This window comes from Ovis aries, chromosome 2 (assembly GCF_016772045.2).
Source record: "Ovis aries strain OAR_USU_Benz2616 breed Rambouillet chromosome 2, ARS-UI_Ramb_v3.0, whole genome shotgun sequence".
NCBI lineage: Eukaryota > Metazoa > Chordata > Mammalia > Artiodactyla > Bovidae > Ovis > Ovis aries.
In genome coordinates this window covers 121,133,615-121,159,296 of record NC_056055.1, presented here as the reverse complement: position 1 = coordinate 121,159,296, position 25,682 = coordinate 121,133,615, and the positions used below count along the sequence as shown (strand labels likewise).

Below are 25,682 nucleotides of genomic sequence, written 5' to 3'. Positions count from 1 at the left end.
TGTAAAGCAATTATATTTCAATAAAAAATAAATTCAGAAAGTTCTAATGAAAAAGAATATATATCTGTATGAAATCATTATGTTGTACATCTAGAATTAATTGATGTATAACATATCTAAAAATATGTTTAACTTTGTAAATAAATTTCTATTTTAATTGAGGTATAATTGAGTACAGTATTTTCTGTATTCCAGTCCCCTATAATGAAAAAGACATCTTTTTTGGGTGTTAGTCCTAAAAGGTCTTGTAGGTCTTCATAGAGCCATTCAACTTCAGCTTCTTCAGCATTACTGGCTGGGGCATAGGCTTGGATTATGTGATATTGAATGGTTTGCCTTGGAAACGAACAGAGATCATTCTGTTGTTTTTGAGATTGCATCCAAGTACTGCATATTGGTCTCTTTTGTTGACCATGATGGCTACTCCATTTCTTCTAAGGGATTCCTGCCCACAGCAGTAGATACAATGGTCATCTGAGTTAAATTCACCCATTCCAGTCCATCTTAGTTCGCTGATTCCTAGAATGTTAACGTTCATTCTTGCCATCTCCTGTTTGACCACTTCCAATTTGCCTTGATTCATGGACCTGGCATTCTAGGTTCCTATGCAATATTGCTCTTTACAGCATCAGGCCTTGTTTCTATCACCAGTCGCATCAACAACTGGGTATTGTTTTTGCTTTTTTCTGGAGTTATTTCTCCACTGATCTTCAGTAGCATATTGGGCACCTACTGACCTGGGGAGTTCCTCTTTCAATCACCTATCATTTTGCTTTTTCATAATGTTCATGAGGTTCTCAAGGCAAGAATACTGAAATGGTTTGCCATTCCCTTCTCCAGTGGACCACATTCTGTCAGACCTCTCCACCATTTCTGCTTTATTGACTATGCCAAAGCCTTTGACTGTGTGGATCGCAATACACTGTGGAAAATTCTGAAAGAGATGGGAATACCAGAGCACCTGATCTGCCCCTTGAGAAATCTGTATGCAGGTCAGAAAGCAACAGTTAGAATTGGACATGGAACAACAGACTGGTTCCAAATAGGAAAAGAAGTATGTCAAGCCTGTATATTGTCACCCTGCTTATTCAACTTATATACAGAGTACATCATGAGAAATGCTGGGCTGCAGGAAGCACAAGCTGGAACCAAGATTGCCGGGAGAAATATCAATAACCTCAGATATGCAGATGACACCACCCTTATGGCAGAAAGTGAAGAGGAACTAAACAGCCTCTTGATGAAAGTGAAAGAGGAGAGTGAAAAGGTTGGCTTAAAGCTCAACATTCAGAAAATGAAGATCATGGCATCTGGTCCCATCACTTCATGGCAGATAGATGGGGAAACAGTGGAAACAGTGTCAGATTTTATTTTGGGGGGCTCCAAAATCACTGCAGATGGTGACTGCAGCCATGAAATTAAAAGATGCTTACTCCTTAGAAGGAAAGTTATGACCAACTTAGACAGCATATTAAAAAGCAGAGACGTTACTTTGTCAACAAAGGTCCATCTAGTCAAGGCTATGGTTTTTCCAGTAGTCATGTATGGATATGAGAGTTGACTATAAAGAAAGCTGAGTGCTGAAGAATTGATGTTTTTGAACTGTAGTGTTGGAAAAGACTCTTGACAGTCAGTCTCTTGAACTGCAAGGGGATCCAACCAGTCCATCCTAAAGGAAATCAGTCCTGAATATTCATTGGAAGAACTGATGTTGAGGCTGAAACTCCAATACTTTGGCCATCTGATGTGAAGAACTGACTGATTTGAAAAGACCTTGATGGTGGGAAAGATTGAGGGCAGGAGGAGAAGAGGACGACAGAGGATGAGATGGCTGGATGGCATCACTGACTAAATGCACGTGGGTTTAAGTAAACTCCAGGAGTTGGTGATGGACAGGGAGGCCTGGCGTGCTGGCGTCCATGGGGTGCAAAGTGTCGGACATGAGTGAGTGATGAACTGATCCTTATAGCTTATTATTTTATATGGAATAGTTTGTAGCTCTTAACCATCAAATTTCTTATTTCTTGACAAAAATGTCAGAAATATCTCTTAATTTCTCAAAGAAAACTGTACAGTTATAGTCTGTTTTTTAGCCAAGGTAACTATTTTCCTTTTATTTTGGCCCATATTGATTCAGTGTCCAAAGAAACTCACATAAACATATCAAAAGTTTGAATAACTTTACATGTTTCCATATACCACTACCATATATTTTATATTTTCTTGCCAGACTATGGGCTTCCCTGCTCGCTCAGTTGGTAAAGAATCCACCTGTAATGCGGGAGACCTGGGTTTGATCCCTGTGTTTGGAAGATCCCCTGGAGTTAGACTACGCTAAATGCATTACATTTATGAACTCTGATAATTTTGACAATTATGTTTCAGAAGTGAGGAATCTAATTAAAACAAGAGAAGTTATTTGTCCAAGATTCCATAGCCAGTGTGGCATCACACATATTTGAACTCATGACTATTACTTCAAAGTTCATGCTTTAAAACTCTATGCTGTGCTTTTTCCTTCAAAAATCAACAGCCTCAAAATTTACAGTTATAAGCAATATCTGAAACTTATTTTGGTAAATAGAATTGAACCTGTGAAGGCTTCCTTCAAAATTTAAACACTCTCTCATGAAGTTAAATTAATTCTACCTTTCACTTACACTTCACTAATTCTTCCCTAAGCCCACGGTAAAGTGCACAGAATTTTCAATAAAAACAACTTCATTTCCTTAAGTATTTTATTATCTTCTTAACTTTTATAATGTATAGATTTTCACACAGAACATTGTATTTTTAGACAGTGGTGTTCATCTTCAAGTTTTTAGCAATTCATTTTGTGGAAAATAGATGATCCTTACCTACACTATTGGTATATGTGAAATGTCTGTGTGATTTTGAAATTGCTTCTGGAGAGCTTCATTTTTGACAGTGAACAATGGGCTCGCACAGTTACACCCACTGAAAACCATCCAATTTCCACTGAACTGATGGCACTTTCTCTGCGTGTGTTCTCAGGTTGCCAGGCTAGAGAGATTGTTGACATGGAACCAACATGACAAATCCGTGTTCTAGCAATTCATACCATAGATTGCCTTTGCAGAAGAACCATGGTTAGTACTATTTTATCCCTGTAATGAAAAAGAGACTCAGTGTTTTGTGGTTAGATTGTGATAGGAGCCAATGCCCCTTTGCATTTTAAAGGATGATGACATTTCCCCAAATCACATCATGTCAAAATCAAGTGTATAGGTGCCCTCACGTGCTTTACATTTTTGTCAGGCCCTGCTCATCCAGTCTGGGTAAATTCTGATGTAAAACTTTGAAAGGCATTTAAGAAACTAGTATTCTCGTGAAAGAACACAAATCACAATTTTCAAATCAAAGGTTTTCTTGTGCCCCAAATCACTTTTAGACAATCTAGAATGTATTATTTGTTTCCAACCTAATTAAAAGAAAAATACCTAGTTCTTTTTGCAATAAGATTTGTTTGTTCTATTTCTTGTATTTTAAGTATGTGAGTCTTCAAGTGGACAAAATATCTTCTGAATTCTGCAGCTTCTCGTGAAAATAAAACTACTTTGAGCAAACTTTCCAGGCCTCCAAATGCTGAGGCAGGAAAGCGTATCTCAGGAGACCAGCCCTGGTCATTAGGCCAAGCCTTTCCATAAAGCTGCTACAAGTTTTTCTCTTTTGATCATGACTGGCTTCCTCACAAGGCACTCACTACAGTCTCGGATGCATGTGAACTGGAACTAGAAGTGGAAACCTGACCTGGATCAAGATCTTTGTTTTCCCCCTTTTCTACTATAAAGTCAGGCTGTGACATTCCAAGTGTTGTTTGTGCTCTGTAGTTATTGTAGAATAAAGGCCTTTTCATTCTCAGCAGAAAACAAGGCACCCAACGAGTGACAGTTTTATGGGCTAATGGGCTGGAAGGTAAAGATATGATATGAATGGGTGCAGAAGTCCACTCTTTTCAAGATAGAAATGCATCTTCTGTTTCAAGATCAGAAGAAAAAATTGAATAATGAAGTGATTCAAGTAGGCTGACATATAAGTTTAACACAATTCTAACAGAAGAGTTTAGTGATCAAAGGTAGGAAAGAAGAAGATATGATAAGGAAACTTAATAGAATTATTCCAAAGTTCACTTGGAAAAATAAATGAGAGAATAATGATGAAACTTTTGATGAGGAAATAGTTAAGGGGAACTTACTGAACACATATTTTGAACAATTATAGGCTAAGGCAATTAATAATGTTTTATTGCAGGAATACACTGAAAGATAAATGGCAAAGGACTGCTGCTAGCCCATATGGTAGTTTTGTGCAAATTAGAAAAACATTGAGAACCCTTCCAAGGAAGCTCTGCAGGTGTTTAGCTAAGAGCTGAGGGTGTCTTTATAGTTAGAAAAGATTCCCCTTTCTACAGACTAATGGATGAGCTCCACTGACATGGCTGGAAAGGAACCCTGGTTGAATTTCAGTCTGTATAACACCTATTTTGGTGGGAGTTGGAAGGAGTCTTACTGCATTCTCTTTATTGTTTTATCACACCTGGAAGCTCATAAACAGATCCTATTTTATATCTAAATTAATATACGGTAAGGATTACTTTGGGCTTCCCTTGTAACTCAGTTGGGAAAGAATCTCCTGCAATGCAGGAGACTCGGGTTCGATTCCTGGGTCGGGAAGACCACCTGGAGAAGGAAATGGCAACCCACTCCAGTATTCTTGCTGGAAAATCTCATGGACAGAGGAGCCTGGCAGGCTACAGTTCATGGGGTTGCAAGAGTCGGACACGACTTTAGTGACTAAACCACCAAGGATTACTTCTAAGATCACTGGGAAAAGAATGGATCATTCAGTAAATGGTATGTTCCTATGATGCATGTGAAGACTTTTCAAATGGAAATCTGAATATTTCCTATAAGTAGAATTAGGCACATTGTAATGGTGGTGCCCTGCCAGAGCCTCTGCAGCCCATCTCCTTGCTATCCTGCATCTTCAGTTCCTGGAGCATGCTATAGATCTGATTTTAAATCTTGTTCTATTTCATTTTAGTGTTTTTAAAAACTTGGTTCTGACATCTTTGAGATTGTTGTACTTCTAAGATATTTCATAAAGCACTTTGTATCAAAAGTCAGGTTATAAAAATTAGCAATAGCATGTTTAGAGATCTTAAACATTGGGAGGTAATATAAAGACAAGTAATCTTTAACTCTGTAGGTAATGATTAGAAAAAGACAGTTATGGGGATTCAGTGCATCCCCATTCATTCATCCATGATAGATGTACTTTACGGTTATAATTTTTTCTGTTTTTGGTAACTTCCAAGTCTCATGGAAAGGGAGTATAGAACTCTAAAGAGAAGACTAAGAAATGCCTTCAAGAAATTATTTTAGTGGCTAATTCAGGAGGAGGCTCGTGTAGTAGATAATCCCTATTCTGAAGGAAGATATCTCTGAGAACCTGGGAATTATATAAAAGTCCAATTATGTAAAAAAGTTCAGGCTACTTTCAACATTGAGTAAGATCTGAAAAGGTTTAGAAAAACTTCTCTTTAAAGATATCAGAGGCAAATGAATAAGAAATAAGTACATGCTATGAACTTTTCCATTAATTTAAATGATGGAGCTTATGCTTGAGTTCTGCAGCCTTATTTATTCTTATGACCTACTCTTTCAAGTGGAGCCAGAGTACTGAAGACTAAACTAGTGTTTCTCAAAGTGAGGGCCATAGATCCCAGTGATTTGTTGGTGTGTCCTTGGGAGCCTAGAGTTCTGTATTTAATTTTAAAATATTGTGTTAAAAGAACATACCTATATATTTATAATTATATAAGCATGGATTTGGTCATCTGGTCAACCTCATTATTCCTAAGTATCAATGCTGTGGGCTATAATTTGATTTATTCTTATAATCATTTTAATATTAATTGATCACCTATTGACATCATTTATTTTTTAGTGGTTGTTTGAAAATTAATTGTTTAAAGGTTATTTACAGAAAAAGCAACAAGCATTGTCCTATGATTAATGTTTTAAATGTAATTAATTTACTGCTTGATTGTTGTGATATAAAGTGGAAAACATAGTTGAAAAAGGACTCGGCCTACGAGCTAAGAGCCTGGTTTCTGGTCCTAGCTTTAGTACCTAGAAACAACGAGATTTGGGGAAAATCAATTAAGATTCTTGGACTTCAGTTGCTTGTATTTTAAGTAAGGGGAGTTTGACTGGAGCTGGGTAATCCATAAACTTAGAGTTTGTTTGTTTGTTTTTTTGTTTGTTTGAATAATTGTGATGTTGTATCTTTTCTAGTGGAAAAAAAAACATTAGGGAGAAGAACACTGATTCAGTTAAGGTCTTTGGGGGAAATTTCTAGTACCATCTTCTCCTAGTCATAGTCAAATCTAGTGGCATACAAGAACCAAATATTTATTGAATACCTTCTCTGTGCCTGACACTAGTCTAATTCCTGTAAATGTGACTGTGACTCTGCGAGTTCTATTATATAACTCCTTTTGGCAGCTGTTTTGCGACCGATGTCCTAGGGCACAGAATGAGTTAAGCACGGAATCTGGAAAGGAATACGACTAGTTTGATTCTAAGCCCTGGATTCCACTGTAATACAGTATATTTGTTAGTCCTGCAAAAAACTCCCTTTTGTTTTCCCCTTTCTCCATCTGTTTTCACGTTCAAATTGAAAAAAAAAGGATAGTAAACTAAATTCTTCGCGGCGTCCCCCAAAACTTTGGTAAATGTCCTCTCATCCTCAAAGAATCGCTTAAACGTGTTAGTGAAAATGGTTTGTTGTTTTCCCTGGAACCCCATATAGAAGTCTTGAATTGTGGAGGTTAATATCTGAATGGAGAAAATGAGCATGATCTGGTGTTGGAGATATTTTTTTTCTTTTCTTTTTCTGCTTTTTTAAGGCATAAAGAAGTGCAGAGATTCAGTCTGTTTTTAAAAACTGAGAAAAAAATGAAAAAAAAGTGTTGAGGTGCGGTCAGAGTCACAGCAACTGTGTTAATGCTTTCCTGATAAACGCTGCAATGGTCTACTCGTATGTGTGCTTTTTTGACATTTTTTTTCTTTTTAACCTCCCTCTCCCCTTGCTAAGCAGCAAAAGTGTTTTAAAATTGTATTCGGAAACACAGAGAGATAAGGGAAGGCTAATAATCGCGATCCGGTTCTTCAGGGAGGAGGTTCAAAAGGAAACGCGGCGGGGGGACGAAGAGGGGGGTGGGTGGAACTGTGTTTTGGCTTCTGTGCCAACTAAGAACTGGGTTAGGTAAAGGCCTAGCCTTCTCCACATTCCTCTCCCCCTTGGGTCCTTCGTGCAGATGCCACAGCACCCAGTGGGCCCCTCGGAGACGAGCATCCAGGACTGAAGAAAGTCAGCGAGCTGGAACACAGGCGTCCCGTTTGGAAGTGTCCAAGGAGACCGCCCCAAGTGCGCCAGCCGCGTCTGGGAGACTTTCCTTCTGGCCGAGAGGGGGAGCCCCGCGTTCCCAGCCGGGAGCGACCCGGAGTCCCGAGCCTCGAGCCCCAGCCGCCAGCCCGCGCCAGCAACGGCTTCAGCCGATTAGGAAGAGGAGGGAGGGGGCCGCGAGCGCGTCGAGGGAGGGGACGGGAGCCGGAGGGTCCCGAGGCCAGCTCGCCGTTGACGTAGAGAAACTTTCCCTCTCGGCCACGGAGACGGCGCCGCGGCTGTGCCTGAGCGGAGATCGCCCGGCCGCGAGGACGCCCGCGGCTCTCCACGCCCCTGCCCGGAGCCTGACCCGACTGTATCCGTCAGGAAGGTACGGAGAGACCGCGGTTTCCTCTGAGGGCTTCCCGGGGGGCCGCGCGTCCCGCCAGGTAGCAGACAGTCGCTTTTAAACTGACATCCCGAGAGGCGGCGGGCGGTGGTCAGCCGCGGCCGGGTGGCGGGGAAGGAAGGGGTAGCGCGGCGCTGCGTGCGGCCGCGGGGCAGGTTGCAAAAACTGGGACCGTGAAAAGCTCAGGGAGTCGTTCCGCAAGAAGGGCGGCTGAGACCTGTTGACGACTGCCGTGGCAGTGCTGCCGGGATGATGACGGAGAGCCTCCGAGGTCGGGGACGCCGCGGTCTCCCGACTCCTGGAGCCCTTTGTGGGAACTTTGGTCCCGGGGGGCCGGGGCCGGTGGGCAGGAGCTTGGCGGGACGCCGGCACATCCGAACGGCGGAGAGTGTGCGGACCAGACGGGGCTGAGCAGGCAAGTCATCGCCGGGTCACCGCGAGGCGACCCAGGAGCGAAACTTCTTGCAGCGTAACCTCCCTTTTGTTGGCTCCGGCAGTGTGTGGGCATGGGGGTGGGGAGGCGCGAAGCTCCGAGGCCGGGCCGCCGATTCTTTAAAGCCCAGGGCTGGGAGGGCCCAAACTCAGGGGCGGCGCCCACACGGTTACCCTTTGACTGGGTGGGTCATGCAGTTCCTTCAGGCAGGCTCTACCTTAGAGCGGCGCGCGGCGCTGCGGGTTGATGAGACCCTGGGCTCTCAGTTCCCGCGCCGAGCTCGCTCCCCGGGGTCCACCACCTCGGGGGCTGGCTCCCTGCACGCATCAGGACCCAGCACAATCGGTTCTTCCCCGTGGCTCGTGGGGCCGCAGCTCAGAGTTCCCTGTGTGCGGGAGGCAACTCTGGGCAGGCTGGGTTTCTTGGAATGTGTTTACGATGTTGAATGGAACTTGAACAGGAAGCTGGAAGCCGCAGCTGGAACTAGCCTGCCAGGGTAGAGTAAGGGAGACGTAGCTGGTGTTGGGCTTGGCGGGTGCACTTAGTACCTTGGGCAAACCCCGAGTAAGTGCGGGATGTCAGTCAAAGTACCTCTTCCTGTGTCCTCAGTTTTCCCCAATTGCTCCAGCTTTAGCTTTCACTGGCAATCAAATTTACATGCACTCAGTCTGCAAGTTTGACAAAGAGTAATGCAACTAGGAAGGGTTTAATAAATTTATTTTGGGACTTTTTTTTTTTTTTTTTTTAATCTTGCATCAGCACTAGAGAATAAAAGTTTTTGGAGAGTTTCCAGTTGTGACTCCCCTTGCTAATTTCTGGGACTACAAGGAGACCCTGATAGGGATGATTTTGTCTTTGATGCCAAATGGGTAGCTAAAAGGAGGGCAGTAATGAGATAGACTGAATTTGAGGAGGTAGAAAACTCAGACAAGGAGTTGGACATTTTTCAAATTTGCAAATCGCCTGCCTTTCTGCCATTCTTTCCCTCCTTCCCCGATATAAACAAGTAGCCTTGCTAGAAAACTCAATTGGGAGAGTGCAGTCGCTGGCGACTACAAGCTTTGCTGGAAACAGCAGACAGGCTAAGGTACTGCCCCACTGGATAACTAAAAGGTCTGCTTGAGCTGTCCAGGAGTGTTTTCCAAGTTTTCACGACTGACAAGGAAAGAAGAGAGGAAGCTGGCGGGCACCCAAACTAGACTGAGCTCAGTAGCCAGGCATAAAAGGGACTGGGGAAGTTGCAGGGGATGATTGGAAAGGAGCTGTTGGTTGTACTTGAGTTTAAACAAGGGGTTTCTTTTGCAGTGAGAACTTTTAGGTGACTAAGATCAGTTTTCCTGGCCAAAAAAATAAACTAAGCATAGATTGCAGTGGGATGTGACAGAGGAGAGTGAAATAAGTACTCTAGGAGGGAAGTCTGACCATTGCCCCTATCAGTGGTGCAGTGGAATAGCTGGGGATCTGATGCTTTTTGTGCTGATCATATTTTGGGGATACCCACATTTTGTTGCTATTTCTCTCCCCAGCTTGGACCAGGCTTGCTGCAGCTTCAAGCCCTTGACCTTGATGTTCTTTGTTTTCATAGCCAGTAAGAACTGAAGACTTGGGTTTGGAGCAGATGTTTTTCCACCTAAATCAAATAATTCAATTAGGTATTCTCAAACAGCACAGAATTAGGCCATGAAATTGAAGTGGAAAATGGGTCCAAATGTCTTCCTGTGTTTGTCAAAAGTGATCTCAATAATAGATCTTGCTCTTTCACCTGAAGGAGTAGAAGTTGGTGTGATCTCAGTATTCACACATTGGCCCAATAGGTAAGGCCCTGCTGCTTCCACGTTTCAGACTAGCTGGGAACTGAAGAATCTTATTTGCAATTAGGGGCTTTCTTTTTTGTGTTAAAACTGTTCATGTTTTCTTTTTTTTTTTTTTTTCAGGAAGCTAGGTCTACTGTTGTGGGTTTGGGGTTGTTGAACAGTAAGACATTCTGATATGGCTTTTATTTCCACTGGGTTGGTGAGTTTGAGATTGTGGATATCAGCCTATTCTCTGAGATTGACTTTATGAATCACCCTTGGCAAAGTGTTTTCCCTGTCTATGATTTCAGTTTTTCCACTTGCAAAGTAAAGAAATTTCCTTTACAGTAGTTAGAAGCTTATAGTGAGCATTAAAGAGATGAATTTATGTTAATATATTTTTAAGCGTAAAGGTCATAGGGCTTCTGTCTTGGTTGATTCAGCTGAGATTTATAGGGATAGATTGGAAAATTTATATCTAAATTGCACATATAATAGTGACATATCTGTGTTTAATTTATAAAAATTGCTAGCTTGCATTTTAATCATAGTTGTAGTTTAATTATAAATTTTATTTTTAAAGAATACTGGCTGAGATTTCCTTATGGCAAAAGCTGAGTCATTCTCTCAAACAGAAAAGGACAATCAGCAAATTCATTTACTTTTTATTTTGGTTTATATTTATACTCATGGACCAATTATTTTTTTAAGACCAGCTCAATTTTACTTTTATGAGAAATTACCAAACATATTTGCAGAATTTGGCTCCCTTCTCGGAAATAACACTTGAGAGACTGAGATACATTTATGATGTATAAACAAACTTTCTTTTCCCAATAGCCACAATAGTTTCCTTAAAAAATTAGAGGGTAGATTTAGGAGCCATTCATTAATTGATTCAACCAATATTTGTTGTGTTGTTTTTAATGTCTGAGGAAACATCAGGCTTGAATCAAATCCCAGCCCTGAACCTCTCAGCACTGTGATTTGTGAAGGTTATTTTACTTCTTGCACATTTTACCAACATATAATGTGTTATCTATATTGCTGTCCATAATGTATGGGCTTTTAAACTATTGATAACATGTATAATAATTGCGAGATATTTAATTTTTAGTTTGATATATCAATTAGTAAAACAAACTACCTATTTTTATAATTGAGTGTATTCTTGGATGTGTAAAAATTATTTTCCAGGTGAACAGGTCCTTGTATTAGAGAAATAAAACAGAATAAATTGGGTAAGTAAAGGATAAGATCTATTGGTAAAATACTTAGTCATAACTTTTAATTTTAGTCTTAGTGCCCTGCAGTGCTCCTTGCTTCAGTAGTGTCTGACTCTTTCTGACCCTATGGACTGTAGCCTGCCAGGCCTCTCTGTTGATGGGATTTTTTCCACAGCAAGAATACTGGAATGGATTGTCATGCCCTCCTCTAGAGGATCTTCCCAACCTAGGGATAGAACATGTGTCTCCTGCGTTGCAGGTAGATTCTTTACCACTCAACCACTGAGGAAACCTTATCATTAAAAGTGAATCTGTAAAAAGTGGGATTATAGGGACAATTTTAGTTGAATTTATAGTCATATTAACACAGCAGATACTTTTCTTGAATAATCACAGGATGAGTGACTGTTCAAGGATGTGATAGGGTAATTTTAATGTAAAATATCCAGTTTTGCTTTTGATTTTAAAGTCTTAAAAATCTTATTCACCATTGCTGAATATAAGATAATTTAAAATTTAAATTCTACTTAGCACAGTACTTTGTGGTTCATTCTGAAAAACTGAAATTTGTTTTCTATAATCTTGGAAGAACAAAAAAAGTTATTTTATTCAAATAAAATAGTGAATTCAAAAGTCGTTACAGGTCCTGACTGCTGTGAGCCCTGGTCTCTAAATGCATTAGAGGCTGGTAGATCTAATAGTATTTGTCTTAATGGATGTAGAGTTCAGGAAACTTAAGCTTATTCCTATGGGAGCTGAAACGTATTCAAATTCAGAGAGGAAAAATAGTATAAACTTTGAGCAGAGAAATTGCTTTGCTTCCAGTGAGGATATGAAGTTGAAATCAACCTTTTATTTTTAAAGATAATGTTTCTAAGTCATTATTCCAGAGTTAGGCTTAGAAAACCGTTCTTATACTCTTTTTAGGTTCTGTGATTTGCTAGTTTTGTGTTTGTTTTATTTTAAGAAAATGTTTCCAACCACTCTAATGATGCATATAGTGCATGATTGTTTTTTCTCAGAGGACAGTTTATTGACTCAAATATTGTGCGGGAGAATAAGTGCAAATTTTCTGTTTACTGTTAAAGTGGTATAATTATGGTAAATTTGGAATAAGTTTCATCATTCAATATTGTATACTTAAGGATAGTTTTGGAAAGATTGCTCTAATTTTCTCTCTCAATATGAATGAGTGAATTAATTTATGTAATAATTGTGATTGCAAATATTAATATAAATTTTTAAAAGAGTTTCAAATAACATTGTATATATTTTCAGAGTGTACCTATGAGATAATATCTACATAGTAATAGCTGTCTTTATTTCATGTTTGTTTCTTGCTATTAGCCTTATATAAATATACCTACATATAATCCTTATCACATGGTTTCTGAAGAGGAGATTCAGATTATACACTAGAAACTTCCAAGACTTGGATATCCCTCCTCCACATATATGCTTATATGGATATGTATATATATGTACATAGAATTATAGACCATATGTATTCTTTGATGTTTCTCTGTTTGTGCTAGGTATATTTTTCATGGGAGAAAATGATTTCAACTAATTGATATTTCTGAATTAATTTTATCCATTAATTTAAAATCTTTCCCAGATAAATCTAACTAAAGATACTTGATTTTTTGCCCCAAATTTTAATGGGGTTTTCAGGCTTTTATTTACACCCATAAAGGTTAAGAAAATTAGTGGGAAAGATCTGGTATCCTCATTCTTGGTTAATGGCTCTGATGGTGACATAATCATCAAAGTCTTTTCTACTTTTCTTTAGAATACAGGCAAACGCCCAGTTAACCACTGTCAGAAGGTAAATGCACTTCTTGAAAGATTACTACCACTGCTAAATTTATAAGGTTCTGTGAGGTGAGAATTGTGTGTAAATGTAATGTTTTCCTTGTATTGTATAGCTATTTCTTTTGGTTATCTGATGTTATAGTTGACCTGTTCCCTGAAACTTCAACCACATGTCCTCGAAGAATTTCAGGGACCTTAATCTTTGACAGATCTATTAACCAAGAGCAGATTGAATGATTTGGGTTCAGCCTTTAATCCATTCTCTTGTAGAAGTGATGATAGCCATTTAAATGACCAAAACACAGCTAGCTGAGAGGTTTGGTAGAAGAAAATATAGAGCACAAGTAACCTACTAAAGGAATCATTCAGGACTGGATATATAACCTTTTAAAATAGTTATGTAATGTTTCATCAAATGATAACTTAGCTCTATTTCTCACTTTGTATTTGAATGAAGAAAGAGTATGTTTAGACAGCATTTTAGCTGAAAAGCAGACAGAACCATGTGTGCTGTGGTAGCAGATCTCCAATTTGGGTAATTAAAAGTTGATATATCAATATAGTGAAAATGAGTATACTACCCAAAGCAATCTATAGAGTCAACGCAATCCCTATCAAGCTGCAAATGGTATTTTTCAGAGAATTAGAACAAATAATTTCACAGTTTGTATGGAAATACAAAAAACCTTGAATAGCCAAAACAATCTTGACAAAGAAGAATGGAACTGGAGGAATCAACCTGCCTGACTTCAGGCTATACTACAAGCAACAGTCATCAAGACAGTATGGTACTGGCACAAAGACAGAAATATAGATCAGTGGAACAGAATAGAAAGCCCAGAGATAAATCCATGTACCTATGGACACCTTATCTTTGACAAAGGAGGCAAGAATATACAATGGAGAAAAGACGATCTTTAACAAGTGGTGCTGGGAAAACTGGTCAATCACTTGTAAAAGAATGAAACTAGAACACTTTCTAACACCATACACAAAAATAAACTCAAAAATGAATTAAAGATCTAAACGTAAGACCAGAAACTATAAAACTCCTAGAGGAGAACATAGGCAGAACACTCTCTGACATAAATCATAGCACGATTCTCTATGACCCACCTCCTAGAGTAATGGAAATAAAAGCAAAAATAAACAAATGGGACCTAATTAAAATTAAAAGCTTTTGCACAACGAAGGAAACTGTAAGCAAGGTGAAAAGACAGTCTTCAGAATAGGAGAAAATAATAACAAACGAAGCAACTGACAAAGAATTAATCTCAAAAATATACAAGCAACTCCTGCAGCTCAATTCCAGAAAAGTAAGCGACCCAAACAAAAAATGGGCCAAAGAACTAAACAAACATTTCTTCAAAGAAGTCATACAAATGGCTAACAAACACATGAAAAGATGTTCAACATCACTCATTATCAGACAAATGTAAATTAAAACCATGATGAGGTATCATCTCATGCGGGTCAGAATGGCTGCTATCCAAAAGTCTATAAACAAATGCTGTAGACGGTGTGAAAAAAAAGGAACCCTCTTACACTACTGGTGGGAATGCAAACTAGTACAGCCACTATGGAGAACAGTGTGGAGATTCCTTAAAAATCTGAAAATAGAACTGCCATATGACCCAGCAATCCTACTGCTGGGCATACACAATGAGAAAACCAGGATTGAAAGAGACACATGTACCCCAGTGTTCATCGCAGCACTGTTTATAATAGCCAGGACACGGAAGCAACCTAGACGTCCATCAGCAGATGAATGGATAAGAAAGCTGTGGTACATATACACAATGGAGTATTACTCAGCTGTAGAAAAGAATTCATTTGAATCAGTTCTAATGAGGTGGATGAAACTGGAGCCTATTATACAGAACAAAGTAAGTCAGAAAGAAAAAACCAATACAGTATATTAACGCACATATATGGAATTTAGAAAGATGGTAACGATGACCCTATATGCAAGAGAGCAAAAGAGACACAGATACAAAGAACAGATTGTTGGACTCTGTGGGAGAAGGCGAGGGTGGGATGATTTGAGAGAATAGCATTGAGACATGTATATTATCATATGTGAAATAGATCACCAGTCCAGGTTCAATGCATGAGGCAGGGTGCTCAGAGCTGGTACACTGGGATGACCCTGAGGGATGGGATGGGGAGAGAGGTGGTAGGGGGGTTCAGAATGGGGAACACATATACACCCATGGCTGATTCATGTCAATGTATGGCAAAAACCACCGCAATATTGTAAAGTAATTAGTGTTCAGTTTAAAAAAAAAAAAAAGGTTGATATAACAGAATGAACTTGATTTTAGCCTCTTGGTTTCTCCTGTGGTTATTTACAACCATCAAGAGTACCAGTAAAATTATAACAGCAAATAGGTTAATTTACCCAGATCTCCATTTGGGTGAGTTAAAACACAGCTTGGTATGTCTGATAGGAGTTTTATTTAAGAAGACAGAGTACTTTGTAAAGTGTTTTTAAAGTCACTGTGCATGGTATGCTCATAATCTGTTTAATTTTTGTCTGCCTTTGAAGAGCTGCAGAAAAATACAGAATTTTGTCTGATGTAGAACTTTCCTACTACTTCCTTGAGGATGTGCATTATTATAATTGTAAAAATGTCCTTAAATGTTGATCATTGCTGGTAGTACACATAAATGCAGAAAAATTTGGCTTATTGTAAAGAACAATTGTATAAATGAGTTAATTTCAAAGCAATTTATCTATGCTGGCATATAGTAATTGAGTAAGAAGCTGCTTAATGCAGTGTAGTTTAGCAAAATACGATTTGAGAGAATTGTTAAGAGTAACATTTGAGTAAATGGATTGTATTCAAAATTACCTAAATGCCATCTCAAATGGCAAAAGTCTCCTGAAATTTCATATCTACAAAGTCGCAATGCTTTATAATAAGAGTAGATATTTTTTTCAAGTGCTGTGAACTATTATTTCTGTTTTAATACATCATTGTGACTCTGGATATATAGGAGAAAGACTTTAAAATTCTTAATGGCAAAAAATTAAGATTTATTATATTGCCAACATTGTCTTTAATTAGTTTTAAAAGAAGAACTACTACTAAATTTATAAGATCTGGATTATCATAGGCTTAATTGCTTAAATTAGGTCGACTAGGACATTTATAATTAATTTGGAAAAATGAAATCTCCTCGAGTTGTGCAGATGAGGCCTTGAGAAACAATGTTATAATAAATCTTTGTTTTTGGGGGTTCCCATATCACTGCAGATGGTGACTGCAGCCATCAAATTAAAAGACAGTTGCTCCTTGGAAGAAAAGCTATGACCAACCTAGACAGCATATTAAAAAGCAGAGACATTTCTTTGCCCACAAGGGTCTATATAGTCAAAGCTATGTTTTTCCTGTAGTCATGCATGTTTGGATGTGAGAGTTGGACCATAAAGAAGGCTAAACACTGAAGAACTGATCCTTTGGAGAAGCATCCCTTGGGCTGCAAGGAGATCAAACCAATCAATCCTAAAAGAAATCAGTTCTGAATATTTTTTGGAAGGACTGGTGCTGAAGCTGAAGCTCCAATACTTTGGTCACCTGATGTGAAGAGCCAACTCATTAAAAAGACTCATTCCTTGATGCTGGGAAAGAATGAAGGCAGGAAGAGAAGGGGGATGACAGAGGATGAAATGGTTGGATGGTATCACTGACTCAGTGGACATGAGTTTGAGCAAGCTCTGGGAGATGGTGAAGGATAGGGCATGGTGAAGCCTGGCATGCTGCAGTCCATGGGGTCACAAAGAGTCAGACATGACTGAGTGACTGAAACAAAAAGAAATCTTTAGGACTTCCTTATTCGATGAGATACTGACTTTCTCTTAAATCTTCACAGAAATTTGCGATTTTTGCCCACTCCCTTCTCGTTTTGGAAAAATGTAACTAGGTTTAAATTATAATTTGACTAATAAAAGTATTTTTGTACGATCTTGTTGAATTTAATGTGTTGATCACTAGTTTTTCTTGGCAGTTATGTTCTTTTAGTAGTAGGTGATAGAGACCTATATCCAATTAAATAGACTTAAATAGAACTTGCTATTTCCATATAATTCTGTGTTACAGTGGAGAGAATGTCGAAGAAGTAAGGAGTGGAGATTATCCATCAGCATGAGGGAAAGCAGTGTCCGTAAAGAAAGTATGGAGGTGATTCCTGTGCAAAGGATGAGGATGAGTTAGCGTGCAATGAATAAGGACAATTCAAGACAGTAAATACGAGGCCTAGAACCATGTGAATGGATTAACAGAGCAAACAGTCTCAGAACTTTGGAGATGTTTCTCCTTTTTCTCTTCATGTTAATGACCATAATCGTTAGTAATTGCATATGGGAGTTTAAGAACTTTGGGGGAAAAAAAAAAAAACAAACCAAAACCCTGCTATCTTTTTTTCTTTCTCCCAGGTCTAACTAACATGTAATTGGAGTCATAAAGAGTTGAGTGTGTGCTCCATTTCACACTCTGGGGCCAGGGGTGGGGTGGGGTGGGGTGGGGTGTTACATGGACTTGGATATAAAACAATAGCATTATTGCTCTAATGAATATCTCACTGAGATTTAGGATACATTTCAGTTTTGAAGTCAGGGAATCACACACACAAACAGTCTTAGTGAAAGTTGCTTAGTCGTGTCTGACTCTTTGCAGCCCCATGGGCTATACAGTCCATGGAATTCTTCTTTTACATAGTTTATATTTTATTTTGTACGTTTGAATAGAGTTTTTGAAAAGAAGTCCATAGACTTTATTAGATTGCTAAATGGATTCATGACACAATAAAGGTTAAGAACCTCTAGAAACCTATACTATTTTCTTAAGAACTCGCAGCAGGAGAATGCAGTGGCACCCCACTCCAGTACTCTTGCTTGGAAAATCCCGTGGATGGAGGAGCCTGGTAGGCTGGAGTCCATGGGGTTGCTGAGAGTTGGACATGACTCAGTGACTTCACTTTCACTTTTCTTTCATGCATTGGAGAAGGAAATGGCAACCCACTCCAGTGTTCTTGCTTGGAGAATCCCAGGGACGGTAGAGCCTGGTGGGCTGCCGTCTGTGGACACGACTGAAGCAGCTTAGCAGCAGCAGCAGCCAGTGGGTTTAGCTGTCATTTAATGAGAATAAAAGAAATGGAAGTTACTTACCTCAGTTTTGGGCTTCCCACGTGGTACTATTGGTAAAGAACTCGCTTGCCAATACAGGAGACATAAGAGATGTGCATTCATTCCCTGGCTTGGGAAGATCCCTGGAGTAGGGCATGACAACCCACTCCAGTATTCTTGCCAGGAGAATCCCACGGACAGAAGACCCTGGTGGGCTACAGTCCATAGGGTTGCAAAGAGTTGGACACAACTGAAGTGACTTAGCACTCATGCATGCAACTCAGTTTTATCTGATAGTGTGTAGATGTACAGAGGTGTCCTAAATTGTTTTTGAAAGTTACTATCTGACAAATAGTGCATATTTTGCAGGTAATTTGCTTTATTCAAGAAGCATGTGTGCAGTTTTTGATTATCTTACTTAGTGACACGGTTCAAAGAAGCATTTCATTTTATTTTAGAATATGTATATTAAAAAACAGATTTAACTTTCTCACATTATAGCGTTAAGTACTTTTGGAAGGATTTGGCTGGGAATTTTGTCTTGTACGGATTTATTTTTCATACATAAATGTGTTGTCTCCTCAGGTTCCTCTTAAATTGCAGGAGAGAGTAAATATGTTTTGCAAGAGAGAATAGATATGTGAAACAGATTTTTGTATCTCCTGTTTAGTAAGAAATAACCATGCCAGTATTGTTGATTTCCTGTGAATACTAAGGAAAAAATAATTTGTGTACATATGGAAACTTGATTTTTGTCTATGCATCACTGAGTTACTTAAATTTTTATATTTGGGTATATGATGTGCATTTGTCATGACCATTACTGATGAGAAATTTAATGCATGCCAAGAATTTTGGAAAATAAGAATACATAATACATAAAAGTATAGCAAGTTATGGTGTTATGAAGGAGATATATAATTAAAACATCAAAGATGTAATTTATTTCTGTATGTTCCTTTTCTTCTTTTTGTTTGGCTTGACAATTCTTTTTAAAATCAGTTTCCTGTTTTACTAATATTTGATTTAATTGAAACTGTTGACTCAATTTTATTTTTTGGAATATATGTGAAAAGAAATTTCTTTAACATTATTAATTTGACATAATACTGTGTAAGGCTTCACATTTATAAATTAGTCTAATTTTTGTTGATCTGGACCACCGTAACATTCCAAGGGATGGGTGCAAGGTAATAATTCTGTACTTGAAAATTGACAGTAGCTTCAAGATCACAATGAATGAAAATTATCCTTGTTTTTTTCTTGTTTTTGCCTTCACTTTGTCTTCTCTAATGACAAGCATCAACCATCATTGGCACTTATTTGTATGCCTTCCCTGTTGGATTTCCTTGTTCTCTCTGAATGACACTGAATAACTAAGTCAGGTGTGACTTTCTATGTACACATGCTCAGTCATGTCCAACTCTTTGCAACCCAAGAATACTGGAGTGAGTTGCCGTTTCCTCTTCCAGTGGATCTTTCTGACCTAAGGATAGAATCCCTGTCTCTTGCATTTCCTGCATTGGTAGGTGGATTTTTTTTACCACTAGTGCCATCTGGGAAGTCCTACCTGAAGTTACTTCTCCTTTCCATTTCATGAATATCAATTCATAAAAAACATATTTCACTGTTAAGAGTCACATCACAGTCCTTGTTATTTGTTGTTTATTCAAGTGATTTCTTTATTCCTCTTTGTCCATAGAACTCTGGTGTTATTCAGATGTCCACTACTCCCCACACAACTCAGGGTAATCTCAGATGGCCTCAGCCTGCAGTGGCTTGAAGCAGAGTTTTGCTTCCCAGCCACAGACTGATGTTGAGTTGTGGCAGTGAAAGCACTGAATCCTCGCCAGTAGACTACTGGTGATTGACAAGACCCTGGCCCTTCAGCTTTGCAGAAAAGAATTCTCACAAAGATAAAAACTAGTGAAACAAGTAAAAGTGTTTATTAGGAGAAAAAAGAATACAGTATATGTGGATAGACATGTGGGCAGATTCAGGGAGAGAACCATGCCCTTGTGATAGTTTAAATCACTTACATGGGGCATTTCTTCTGGGCTTCTTTTGGTCAATCATTTTGGCTTCCCTGGTTCTGAGCCCATATTTGGTACATATCAGAACCCCTCTTGTGCACATGCTCATCTCTTAGCTAGATGGATTCCACTGAAAAGGTCTATGGGTACCTAGATATCACTTACCTTTTGACCTCCAAGAAACTTTTCAGTTGGGAAGGTCTCCTTGACTTAGACAATGAGGAATATATGGTCTCTTATCTTTTATCTGGGCAGGACACAGCCTCCCCTATCTTCATTTTGGAGTATTGGTCCATATGGAATGAACTCCAGCTGCTTGGCGTTGCTTCCAGGGGAAAGCAATTCATTTCTAATAAAAGTGAAATTTGGATTAGGCTGACCTAATAGTTACAGTGTTTCTATTCCTCTTGCCAGTGATTGGTTGTGGAGGGGGCACTTGTTCCTTGTCCCAGACAGAATCAACTGTATGAAATAACAGAACTGGAGGGAGGTAGAGGAGACATTGGATGAGATGGCACGTCTCAGCTCCTGATATTTGTCCTGTTCTGGAATAGATGCTTGAAATTGCAATGGGAGATCATCTTTTGTCCATGAGGAGATCTAGCTTGAGGACAAAACGAATGAATCCATGATGAAAAGAATAAATGTAAAGAACCTGGATACTTGATGGCATGGTTGGGTGCCTGAACCAACGTACTGTATTTCTGGATTTACTGTCATGTAAGAGAAGGAATTTATTTTTCAAACCAATTTGAACTAGACCTTTCAGTTTCTTAAATGAGAAAATATCTTAATTAGAATAGTTATTAAGTGGTATCTTCATTTGAAATAAACATTTTAGAAAAAACAATGTATATAATTAAAGAAAATTTATAGACTACTTGGGTTTTGTAAACTTTGGGTGTAATTAGTTCCATTACTCTATACAGATATTTTACCATTCACCAAATTCTATTATGTTTTTAATACAGTAATTGTATTAATCATCTTAACTAAAGTTATTCTGGGATGAATGTATTCTACATATAAATCAGAATCATTATTCAATAAAGATAAATGACTTGAAATACAAATTCAAAATCTAATCCATAAGATCACATTACTGTTTATTTGGTTATTTGGTGTCTTAATTGCATTGGAAACATTCAATATACCTTAGGAAACACTGAAGGAATCTTAGTGCCTTATTTGAGTAGTTTCAAGCTTGGAGTTTTGATAAATCTAATGTAATTTGAATATAAAAGATAAAGCCAATGGGAATGAAATTAAGAAAATTGTGTAGTGCAGATCCATTCATAGAGGTAAAAAACATTGCAGAAATATAATATTCTTTTTTGTCAGAGCTAGTGTTATAAAGCTTTGGTTCACTGGAACCATAAGCAGTTTACTTTCTGCTACCCTGTTCTTGAGTTAGATTTTTTTGGTGATTTAAATTTACCATTTACACTTTTTTTTTTTTGGTAATTAGTTGTGTCAAAGTATGGAGATATAGCTGGGTCTTTGTCTTCTTGCTCTAAAGGTGATAGGAATTACCCAAAGCAGAGAGTTGACAAAAGCAAGAGTGAGATATATTTCAGAGTATTATTGCTGTCTTTATGAGAAATGGTTAACCAGTAGCTTAACAGGAGGAGGTGGAGGCAAGCAAAACCAGGAATAATCTAAAAGGCTCAGAATAGGAAAGTGTTACAGTGGGCAGATTTGTTGGAAATGAGGAAGTGTGAGAAACAGAAAGCTAGAAATTATATTGCTGGAGGAGATGAACAAGAGTAGTGGTGGGATTGCCAAGAAAGAGCAAGGCTATTGTATTAGCGGCTGTGTTAGTCCGGATGTTCAAATTATGGAGATTGGGTTGGAGGGAAATGGACAATCAGTAATTTGAATACTAAAGAAAATTGAGAGACCTTAGAAGAAGTTACTGTTGGAGACATCCAAAGTAAAAAGGCCTCCTACATTTCTGTGATTGAGATGTGCATATTAGTTTTCTGCATAAAAATGCAGGAAACATACTTAAAATACTTCCTCTATGAAATCATGACCTTCTTTCAAAATTGGGCAAGAGAACTAGAGAATACAAAGTGCTTCAATTCTCAGAGGATTATTGTTCTTTTAGAAGTTGTCCAGGGATTGTTCTGGGGTATCCCTTTGACCAGAATCAGAGTGCCCTCTGGTGACCTTTTCCTGATTTAAAAGGGAGCCACATTCTCGTGGATTTTTGAATGTGAATAGATAAACTTCTTAGTTGGGGCTTACCTGGTGGCTCAAGCAGTAAAGCCTCTGCCTGCAATGCGGGAGACCTAGTTGGATCCCTGGGTCAGGAAGATCTGGAGAAGGAAATGGCAACCCACTCCAGTACTCTTGCCTGGAAAATTCCTTGAATGGAGGAACCTGGTGGGTTGCAAAGAGTCGGACACAACTGAGCGACTCCACTTTCGCTTTCACTTTATGGAAACTATTGTAAAGGGACTCTGCTTCTCTACTTTGGGAATTTTAGTAGAAAATATAAATTGGCTCACAGCAGATATACAATGAGGAAGGGGATAAGTATTCAGATAATTCAAATTCCAACTCTCACTAGTTCTAAAATAATAAAATACCATGAGAATAGTTGTGTCCACCCCCTGCACCCCTTCCCCTCCCCATCATTGTCTCTCTCTATTAGGATCTTCATGGCACGTGAACCCTTCTCAACCTGTTTTCTTATACCTGCGAATCCACATCAAAGATGATTTTTTGAATGAGAGACATAACAAGCATATGACAGGGTTCAGGACACACTACCTCAAAATATAGCACCTTAACATATGGAATGTTTCAACCTGAAGGAATTTGAGAAATGGCATGTGAGGGAAGGACTTTCTGACCTGCTCCTGAACCAGATCATAAAATCCTGTGAGAGGTGCCCTGTCTGTGGGACGGAGAGAGGAACCTGAATGATCTTGCCAACTTCCCCCTGGTTTACTATACCTAGCTCATTCTCTTTATTCTATCATATCTTTGCAAGATCTATAACTTTTCTTCAAACCTAGCACAAAAAATGTTCTGGTTAATCATTCTTTGGGTCTTCATTTCTTTATCAAAGCTACCATGTCACTCAAAACTTAAATATGTTGGTATGCTATTCTCTTGTCATCTGTCTCTTCTTACTGTGAGTCTCAGTTGAGGGCAGAGCACAAAAATATTTTTTCTTCCTTACAAATAAGCATTTACAGAGTGTTCACTATGTCCTAGGCATTATGCTGTTTCTTTTATGATTTGTAAATGATTAAGAAACTTGTTTTAAGTTTCCAGAGCTGGCAAACAGTGCACTAGGGAGGATTGTAGGGTGGGAAATAGTACATCTTAAGGACCCTACAAGTTGCGGAAATGTGCAGTAGAGTGATGAGAGTCCCCCTGAGGGATATGGCAGCTTTGGTAGTTTTTACTGGTGAGAGTTCGATGTCTTTGGATAACCTGATTACCTAGATTCCTAGTTGATGCTTTTGTTGTTCAGTAGCTAAGTCATCTCCAACTATTTTCTGCCCCAAGGACTGTAGCATACCAGGTTTCCCTGTCCTTCATTATTTCCCAGTGTTTGCTCAAACTCATGTCCATTGAGTCGGTGATGCCATCCAACCATCTCATCCTCTGTCACCTCCTTCTCCTCCTGCCTTCAATCTTTCCCAGCATCAGGGTCTTTTCCAATGAGTCAGCTCTTCATGTCAGGTGGCCAAAGTGTTGGAGCTTCAGCTTCCTCATCAATCCTTGCAAAGAATATTAAAGGTTTATTTCCTTTAGGATTGACTGGTTGGATCTCCTTGCTGTCCAAGGGACTCTCAGGAGTCTTCTTTAGCACCACAGTTTGAAAGCATTCTTCAGTGCTCAGCCTTCCTGATAGTCCAACTCTCTCATCCATACATGACTACTGGAAAAAACATAGCTTTGACATATATGTCAGCAAAGTGATGTCCCTGCTTTTTAATACATTGTCTAGGTTTGTCATAGCTTTTCTTCCAAGGAGCAAGCATTTTTTAATACCATGGCTGCAGTCACCATCCAGAGTGATTTTGAATCCAAGAAAATAAAATCTGCCACTGTTTCCATTTTTTCCTGCATCTATTTGCCATGAAGTGATAGGACCAGGTGTCATGATCTTTGTTTTTGAATGTTGAGTTTTAAGCCAACTTTTTCACTCTCTTCTTTCACCCTCATCAAGGAGCTCTTTAGTTCCTCTTTGATTTCTGCCATTAGGGTAGTATCATCTGCATATCTGAGATTATTGATATTTCTCCCAGCAGTCTTGATTCCAGCTTGTGATTCATCCAGCCCAGCATTGCATATGATGTACTCTGCCTATAAGTTAAGTAAGCAGGGTGACAATATACAGCCTGGAGATACTCCTTTCCCAATGTGGAACCAGTCCATTGTTCCATGTCCAGTTCTAACTGTTGCTTCTTGACCTGGATACAGGTTTCTTAGGAGACAGGAAGGTGGTCTGATATTTCCCTCTCTTTAATAATTTCCCATCTGTTTAAAGAATTTTCCAGTTTGTTGTGACTCACCGTCAAAGACTTTAGGATGGTCAGTGAAGCGGAAGTAGATGTTTTTTCTGGAATTATCTTGCTTTTTCGATGATCCAGCAGATGTTGGCAACTTAATCTCTGGTTCCTCTGCCTTTTCTAAATCCAGCTTGTACATCTGGAAATTCTCGGTTCATGTACTATTGAAGCTTAGCGTGAAGGAGTTTGCACATTACTTTGCTAGCATGTGAAATGAGTGCTGTTGTGCAGTAGTTTGAACATTCTTGGGCATTGCCCCTTTTGGGGATTGAAATGAGAACTGATACTGATGCTTAACTCCTCCTAGATATACATGCAAAACAGAAAGAGAAATCCAAACACAGCAACAAAGATAGTTATCAAACCCCATTAGCTTAAAGCAGTGTGTAATTTGAACTGAGATATATATTCTCCTTTTAGAATTAAAAGACTATATATATAGATGAAATATGGTGGAAGAAAATTTGTAGTATAAAATATTAATATGAAACAAATAAGAAATCCTAAATTTTAAAATAATGTAGAAGAAAACTATTTTCAACTCTGTAGTGTATATATTGCAATACTTTTTTTCCTTAAATTTACAGTTGACAGATACTGCTGAAACAATTTCAACAATACTGAAAAAGTTGGAGAAAAAAATGAGTCGCATTGACTGATTTGACATTTCCTTAATTTTAAAAATAGAATTGGCTAGGAGTCTGTGATTAAAATAAACACACTACCATATATAAAATAGATAACCAACAAGGATCTACTCTATAGAACAGACAGCTATACTTAATATTGTGTAATAACCTATAAGGGAAAAGAATGTAAAAAAGAACATATATGTATATATATATATATATGAAAAATATTTATAAAATATATAAAAAGAATCAGTTCAATTCAGTT

General features: G+C 38.6%; 1 protein-coding gene across 17 annotated transcripts in view; it reads left to right on the top strand.

Annotated features, from left to right (window-relative positions):
* Positions 1 to 7,530: 7,530 nt before the first annotated feature.
* The window catches only part of GULP1 (GULP PTB domain containing engulfment adaptor 1), a 328,660-nt gene continuing 310,508 nt past the window's right edge, over positions 7,531 to 25,682 (top strand). For 10 of the 17 annotated variants that reach the window (XM_042243642.2, XM_060409645.1, XM_012131476.4 and 7 more), the window contains exon 1: positions 7,531 to 7,804. The gene's annotated coding sequence lies outside the window, so the exon portion shown is untranslated. The other 7 variants (XM_060409654.1, XM_060409651.1, XM_060409647.1 and 4 more) reach the window with 2 other exon arrangements.